This window comes from Octodon degus, unplaced genomic scaffold, assembly GCF_000260255.1.
Source record: "Octodon degus isolate 3935 unplaced genomic scaffold, OctDeg1.0 scaffold00166, whole genome shotgun sequence".
Lineage (NCBI taxonomy): Eukaryota > Metazoa > Chordata > Mammalia > Rodentia > Octodontidae > Octodon > Octodon degus.
This window is the reverse complement of record NW_004524742.1, coordinates 2,334,925-2,343,274: the sequence shown is the minus strand read 5'-3', so window position 1 is coordinate 2,343,274 and position 8,350 is coordinate 2,334,925. Positions and strand designations below refer to the sequence as shown.

The window sequence follows — 8,350 nt, the reverse complement described above, 5'->3', positions numbered from 1 at the left end:
AAACTGTAAGACATCTCAGGCACCATGAGGAGCAGGCAGAAGGAGCAGATTTGGACCGTGTTTGCAATGTACATAAATTATTAGGAAACCAGTGAAAATGCAGACGGTTGTCTCAGTTACTCTTCTCTCGTTGCTGGGACAAATACCAGACACCCAAAATGAAGGAAGGAAAGGTTTATTTAGTTCACGGTCAGTGGAGGTTTCAGGCCATACTCAGCTGGCTCCAAGGCAGAGTGGCACATGGCAGAGGGCAGCAGTTCATGGTGGTGGAAGGTAGCAAAACAGCAAGAGCAAAACGAAGGAGTGACAGCAACAAATGGCTACACAGAGCAAGTCTGTCTCCCTTCAGTTGCATTCAGGCTATTCACCCCAGGCTGGGTGTAGTCCTCACACCCACAGTCCCAACAGCACTTACACCTGTAATCCCAGCAGCAATTACACCCATAATCCCACAGCACTCACACCCATATTCCCAATGGATCATGAGTTAATCACAAACTCTAGAAGTCCACACCGTGACTGCATGAGCCTTTGGGGGTACAACTAGACGTAAAGCATAACAACAATGGAACAGTGATCTAGGTTTTTGGAAGAAGGAACTAACCCTTATGACCCAAGAGGGGGAGATAAGGGTCTTCCTGTCATAAGGAATATCAAGAGGTTGGTATTTGAGTTTCAAGGATAAATATTAATAGTAATATATAAAATTTACTAACCTCTTATACAGCCAGACACTCTTTAAATCTAAGGTTCATATTTTTCATCCCTATGAGATATATATATATATATATATATATATATATATATAGAGAGAGAGAGAGAGAGAGAGAGAGGGATTGGTGAAGCAGATATTCTAAACAGTCAAGTAAACAAACAAACAAACAAATACCCGGTATGAGTACAGGCATGAAGGGGACTGGATTCTCTCTTTTGAGTCATTGGGACACCACAGCATAGGTACTGGTGCCTGTGAAGACAGAGTCACAGTCTTAGGTCCCTGCAGGAAGTCTAGTTAGTGCAGATGCAGCTTGCAGTGAATGCCAAAAGTAATGTAATGTATGCCTTAGTATAACTAGACACAGCTATGCTTCACTATAGAATGCTTTCTGCATGCAATCATATATAAATTAAAAACTTTATTCTCTCTTCTTCCAACTCTAAAATCCTGGAATTAAGCCCCAAATATAAAATAGACTGATGAGGCAGGCAGTCAGGGTCCATCTTAATCAGGCCTTAGTTTGCCTATCCAGTTAAATTTTCTACTTCATACAACTTATGTTCCAGCCCATTAAGCTGCTGATTATGGTGGATTAAGTAATGGTCAACTTGTACCACCCTGCTGAACCGAGTCAGTGTGATGCTGGGAAGATCACCTGAGGATTGTGGCCAACAGCATAAAAGGAGAACTGGAGGGGAAGATGGTGTGCTCCTGGTTCTCCTGGAGATGCTTGTTATGCTGGTTTCCTGATGTCAACTCAGCTGTCTCCATTCCTGAGAGGAGCTCAGGTCCTTGTTGTCACTGAGGATGGCTGCAGTTCTCTTCAGGAGAGCTCTGCTTCTTGCCTTGAGCATTGCTTTGTGGCTTGGGAACAGGTCTCACAACCTGCTGGCACAGATCCTTCATCTCCCTGGTGTAGACTTTCTAGCTTCCATGCTGATCTTTGGGCCCTCCCAGTGTAGATCCTTGATCCAGACTTGCATGAGACATTGCCATGGCTGTGAGGCCTCCTGCTGGCCTTGTGAAGGGCACTACCATGGATTCTTTAGACCTCTAGTGTATGGACAGATTATCTGCACTTTTTTGCATTGGACTTTTGGGTGAATATGAGAAAGTAATCCTATAAGATATGTTTACTGTTTTAAATCCATTCCCTTCTAAACCCTGACCACACCGCTGTTCCTCACATGTGCCCAAACCTGACCCAAAGTCCATTATGTTGGTGTCAGTTGAATATGTAGCACCACATGAGCCTCCAGGGGCTTCCTGGTCATGACAAGGACTCTCTGAAGAGCACTAAGGTTTTCAGACATGGAATGATGTGCAGTTTGATCTTCCAGGAGGTGTTGCCCCATGTCTTCAGTGGGAGTTTGAATCTTTGTTACATTTCTGAGGTTGTTTATAGCCCAGCAATGATTGGGAATTTTGCATTTTAAAGTTGCCAGAGTGCCATTCTCTCTCCCTGATCCCTTTAAGGGACCACATTCACCTGGTTTACTGAAGAGCAGTAGCTCTCATTTCAAGCATCCTGACACTGTTCCCTCTCTAGCACCCCACTCTCATTCCCTCATCATTCCTGGCTCGCAGGGACCACACCTTCACTCTGTTATTTGGTTCTCCTATTTTCTGACTCTGGAAGTATACATTTTGTTTCCTATTGTTACCATGTGGTCCATCACCCGCTGTTTAGGAAAGCCCTTTGAGCCACTGCATTCCTACCAATTTACCAAGAGAAATGAAAATATGTGCCTGTACAAATAGTGGTGACAAATGTTCACAGCAGCCTCACTAGGCAAGTGCCAACAGCTTTCCAAAGTGCCTTTCTCATTTTTCATTTCACTAGCCAGATATGAGTCTGTTGCCAACAATGAACACATTCTATATTTGGGATTCCAGCTCCTCTACCTAGATGTGTAGTGATTGCCCCCTTTCATGACTGAGGGCACTGAGTATCTCTTCATGTGTGTATTTGGAATCTATGTTTAATGTTTAGTCAAGTTCTACTCACTTATTACCATTTTTTGTCTTATCAATTAACTGAGTACTTTTAACTTTAGGCAATTGTAAATAAAGCTGCCGCATGTTTTGTGTGAACATAATTTTTTTCCAGCTCACTGGAATAAATACCTAGAAACATAATTGCTAAGCTTTTTGGTTTCACTATGTCTAACTTGATTAAGAAGCTGCTAAGTTGTCTCACAAAATGGTGATAACATTTTTTATTTCATGTACATATATAAATACACATGTGAACTATAAATACACATGAGAATTCCTAATTGAAGTTTGATTTGAAATGCATTGAATTTATGCATCAGTTTGAGGATTGATACACTAACATTACTGAGTTTTCCAGCCTAGGAGAGTGATATGATTTAGCTTTATTAATCGTCTTTAATTTATCTAAAAATATTTTATAGTTTTAATGTATACATTCTATGTATTTTTGGTAAATTTATCCTTAAATATGATATTGTATTTTAAAGGGAAATTTTCAATTGGTTGTTGCTAGTATACATGAATAAAATTTCATTTGGTATGTAGACTTTCTAAACAGTGATTTTTACTAATCTCAGTTATTCAAGTAAGTTCTTTTTATAGATTTATTAAGATTTTTACACAGATGGTCAAGTTGTCCGCCAAATAAACTATATTTCTTTTTTACCTATTTGCTTTTTATGCCCTTTTAATTTTTTTTTTAGTAAGGATTTTAGTATAATGTTGAATGAAAGTAGTGAGAAAAGGAATCCTTTCCTTACTCATTATACAAGGTCTTCACCAATTATCATTCTGGCTTTATGGGTTTCAGATATGACCTTATCAAACTGAGAGACTTCTTCTATTTCATTTTATTTTATTTTAGGGAAGGGTCTACAGGGTGTTCAGGGTCTCACTATTCACTACAATCAGACTCATAGTGATCTGCCTGTTTACAGTACCCCAAGAGCTTGGATTACAGGTGCACACCATCACTCCCAATTTCAATCACCATCTCAGTGCACCCCAGGGGTGGGGCTGGCATTGCAGGCCCAGGGATGGGGGGCGAATCAAATCCCAGTCCCCTGTACCTGCTTGCAGGCACTTTAATCTGCTGAGCTATTTGGTAGGCCCTTACCTGTTCTATTCTTAATTTGATTTGCTGGGCCTTTTTTTTTTTTTTTACATAATTTGTATGAATTTTTGCTAAGTGTTTTTCCTGCAGTGAAGGAGAAGACAATATAATTTGTGTTCTAGTCTGGTAATCTGGTGAGTTACATGAACTGCTTTCAAATATTCAACCAATTTTAAACAATATTTTTGGGATACACTATTTCATTAAGATGTTATATCTCATATCTTACCAAATTAAAATGTTAAAGATTATTGTGCTTTTGCTCATGGTCATGATTTCTTGCATATTTTTTTCCTATACTGTTCCTCTATTTTTGGTATTGGGTCACTTCTGGCCTCATAGAATGAGGTGGATGTGTTCTCTTCATTTTAAGAAGGGTTTTTGTAGAGGTAGTATTCTTCCTTTCTTTCTTTCTTTCTTTCTTTCTTTCTTTCTTTCTTTCTTTCTTTCTTTCTTTCTTTCTTTCTTTCTTCCTTCCTTCCTTCCTTCCTTCCTTCCTTTCTTTCTTCTTTCTTTCTTTCTTTCTTTCTTTCTTTCTTTCTTTCTTTCTTTCTTTCTTTCTGTTTTTTTGTGGTTCTGGGGCTCGAGCTCAGCCTTGCACTTGTCAGGCAGGTATGTAAGACATTACACTGTCTCTCCAGCTCCAGGTGGAATTCCTTCTGCCTTTTGTGGTTTTGGCTGGCTCAGGCTACCTTAAGGGCAGGTCTGGTGTGGCATGTGGTGCTGGGAATCGAACCACAGTCCCTTGTTACTGACTGATTTTGCTCAAGAAGGTGCTTTAGACAACAGAGCTAACCCACCAGCCCCTTTCCGAATTAGACATTTATAATTCACTTGTGAAGGTATCTGAACTTTGAATACTATTTGTCAGAGGTGATAAACCATGAATTCAATTTGCTTAAAAATATGTAGGATGTACAATTCTTGAGTTTATCTTTTTGTTTACTTTTCATTTTGGTTTTTAAAGAGAATCAAATATAGTAAAAAAAATAGAAATACAGAATTTCACCAAATAATTTTATAGGAATGCAAAAATGTGCTATACTGCATAGCATTATGTTCAAGCTAGTTGTTCAGATTATCAGATATAAGTGTTCAAAATTGGTCAAAAAATTAAAAATAGGAGAATAAATTTTAATCATTAAATATTCCTTTCAGTAGACCAGTAGGAGTCAGCAGTACAATTTCCCAAGCTATCCTCTGTGTGTGTGTGTATGTGTGTGTGTGTGTGTATCTTTACATTTTTCTTTTCACTTACTTTGAGCTCAATTTGATTTTATTTTCCATTTTCCTAAGGTAGAAGTGCAGATTGAATGGGGATCCTTTCTGTTATAGTACCTTTCTGCATACCACACATTTGATGTGTTGTGTTTTCATTTTCATTCAGTTGAAAATAATTGCCACTTTCCTTTTTTTTTCTTTTACTCGTGTCTTATATAGAAACTTTCCATAAATTTTAAATGTGTAGAGATTTTCTTTAAATATTTCAGTTATTTGTTTTTGATATAATTATTTTGTGGTTAAGGACTATACATTGTGTAATTCCAATCATTTTTTATTTATTGAGATTGTTTTAGTCTGGAAAATGGCCTTTCTTGGTAAATATTTGAATTCATTTTAAAAAAATCATGTATTTTGCCATTTTGCGGTAGAATGTCCTGCCAGTGGTGATTAGCATAAGTTTGTAACCAGTGTTGGTAATGTCATTTTTACTAATCTGCTTTTCTCTCAGTTATCAAGAAAGGAATTTATTTATTTATTTTCATCTTTTTTGGGACAGGGTCTCATTGTGATGTGCGAGCTGGCTTAAAGGCACTCTGCAGCCCAGGCTGGCCTCAAACTCACAATCGTCCTTCCTGCCTCAGCCTCCCAAATTCTGGGATTATAGGCATGAGCCACCACATCCATTTAAGAGAGGAACTCTAAATTGTTCAACTAGTTGTGAGTTTGTTTATTTGTTTTTTCAACCCATAAGTTTTATTTTCTTATATTTTGAAGTTCTGTTATTAGGTTCAGATATAATTGATATTGCTATGCTTTATTGATACATTGACTTCTTATTGATTGTATTCTGTCTTTATTCCTGTCATTGTCTTCACTCTGAAATATACTTGTTTAATATTAATGTAATCATGCCAACTTAATTATTATTAGATTTAACATGAGATATGTTTTTCAGTCATTTACTTAAAATATTTCTGTTTTCTATATTTGAAACATAAGTCTTACTCTTGGGTCTTGGATTTTTTTACTCAACTGATCACATGTTCTTTAACTGGCATATTTAAACCATTTGCTTTTAGTGTAATTACCGTTGCCTTATGGTTGACTTAAATTGTGCTACCTTGCTATCTCTCTTTGTTCTATTGCTTTTGTTCTTTTTTTTCATTTTTTGTTTTATTGGCCTTGTTCTGGATTAATTAATATTTATTATTCCATTTGATATAGCAAAACATCTTTCATAGTTATTTCTCCCTTTTTCACAGATTAAAGTTTTACAGTGTTGAACCATTTGTGCCAAATTGCATAATAATTAAGCCAAATTCCTTACAGTAACTGACAAGGCCCAATGTTCTGCAATCTTTGTTACCTTTCTTTTTTTTATCTTAGAAGTAATTTATTTTACATTATATTTAATAACTATACAGTAATTCCTAGAACAAGGAACAAATCAGGGGTTTTTTTGGTGACAATTTTGTGACAAAATAGATCACACTGAGAAAAAGCTTCTGTTTGAAAAAAAAATCTGTTTGATATTCAGAGAAGTTATACAAAGGTAATTTTTCATCTCTTCAAATTCCTGAAAGCTAATCCTCTCAGGTACTTCCACATGATGCCTGTCAGTTGTTGCTTCATTTATAACTGATCTCTACAGAACCAAGGGTCCTTACTATCTACTGGCTGGATCTTGAAAAGCTTTTGCAGCAGATCCATGGTAACTGCTCTGTGATTAGTTGTCTTAATCAGAAGAATCACAGGATTGATGGACTCCACAGGTGAACCTATCAGGCAGTTCCTAGGTCCTGAGGGGCCATGTCCTAAAAGGACCCAAGAGGCCAGGCCAAGCTGCCAGGACATCCTTGTGAGGCTTAGGACCTACATCAGAACCAACTGGAGAGTGGGGCCAGAGAAACCAGCAGCAGCCACATGTGGATGGGGCTGATGTTAAAGAATGAAACCTAACCCCTTTTTCCTGAGTTCACCTGTCTCTGGTTTGCAAAGAGCAGCACTCTTAAAAGAGTGTTGATTAAATAAAAGTAAGAAACTAGGACAGTCATAAAGGGAGACAACAGAATGAGGGAGCTGACAGCAACAACCACCTGGCCATGAGAAGGTCAGGGAGGCCTCATCAGGCAGACATGAGCATTTATATTTTTAAAAACCACTTGTCCTACCTCTAGCACTTCCTATTATGTAAGCCATTTTGTTACAATAAACAGTGATTTAGCAATATAAACAGTAATCTTGAAAATCTGAGTAGCTGAGATACATGTGACCAAGATTCAAATCAAAACTTCCTGACTTCATAAAAAGCACATTATGGTATCAATGTCCATGTTTCTCTCTCTATTGGGTTGGTTGTCAGAGGAAGAGTGGGAAGGGAATGTAAATAACAAAATAAGTCCAGCTGTGCTCCATTCTATTCTGTTCAGTTTCTATAATGAATAGAATTTTTTCACCAGTTTTCTTCGTTGCCGACCTCTTGGATGTTCCACCTGTCAGGTCTGGGAAACCCTTTCCTGGGAGGCACCGCTTTCAATGGTACAGGAGTAGCGAGGTTTGAGTTGTTGACAAAATCTGGAGAACATCTTCTGGAATAGCAGTTACCTCTGGAGGTGTAGGTGTTCTGAGAAGATTCTCATAAGATGAAATTGTAGGAGAGGAAGGATCTGCAAAATTCTGCAAGCATTGGTCTGTATTTAAAACTAATGAATCTTTAACTTCAACATCATTTGATGAACTGTGTGTTTCTGATCATGGATAATCTGTGGATACCAAAGCTGTGTTGTTCTTTATAAAAGAAACTTTCAAACCAGGAGTGCAGAAAGTAGGTGCCAAAGGGGATTCTGTATACTGGATATCACTTTGTTCCAGCTGCTGGATTATGGGGCCAGGTGTGACAAAGCAGTTATTACTGGTTCTAGCTTCCGTTTCTACAGCTACCTCACTTTCTATAGTCTTCTTATTTTTAAGCCCCACTGTGGAATCTTCATTTAGACACATAGTATATTCTGAGATACCGAAGTGTTCTAATTTAGGAGTTACACACTCAAAATCATCCATCTTTAGAGCACATTTTGGAGTTTTCGGTATTTTAACCACTGACTGTCTGGTAGGTGGACTGTCAGTTATGGGTTCTTCCTTGCTTACAGCTTGTGGAGGGTTTGGTACAACCTGAGGTATCATATATCGCTCCAGTCCAAAATCTGCAAGCTGTGGACTCCGCAGAGGTTCCTCAGAAACAGAACTGCCTGGGATAGGCAGGTCAGATGGGTCGTCCTTCATATCAGACTTTGGAA

The 8,350-nt window shown here is 38.0% G+C and overlaps 1 pseudogene; it reads right to left on the bottom strand.

Annotated features, from left to right (window-relative positions):
- Positions 1–7,506: 7,506 nt before the first annotated feature.
- Positions 7,507–8,350, bottom strand: part of LOC101568773 — a 58,586-nt pseudogene continuing 57,742 nt past the window's right edge.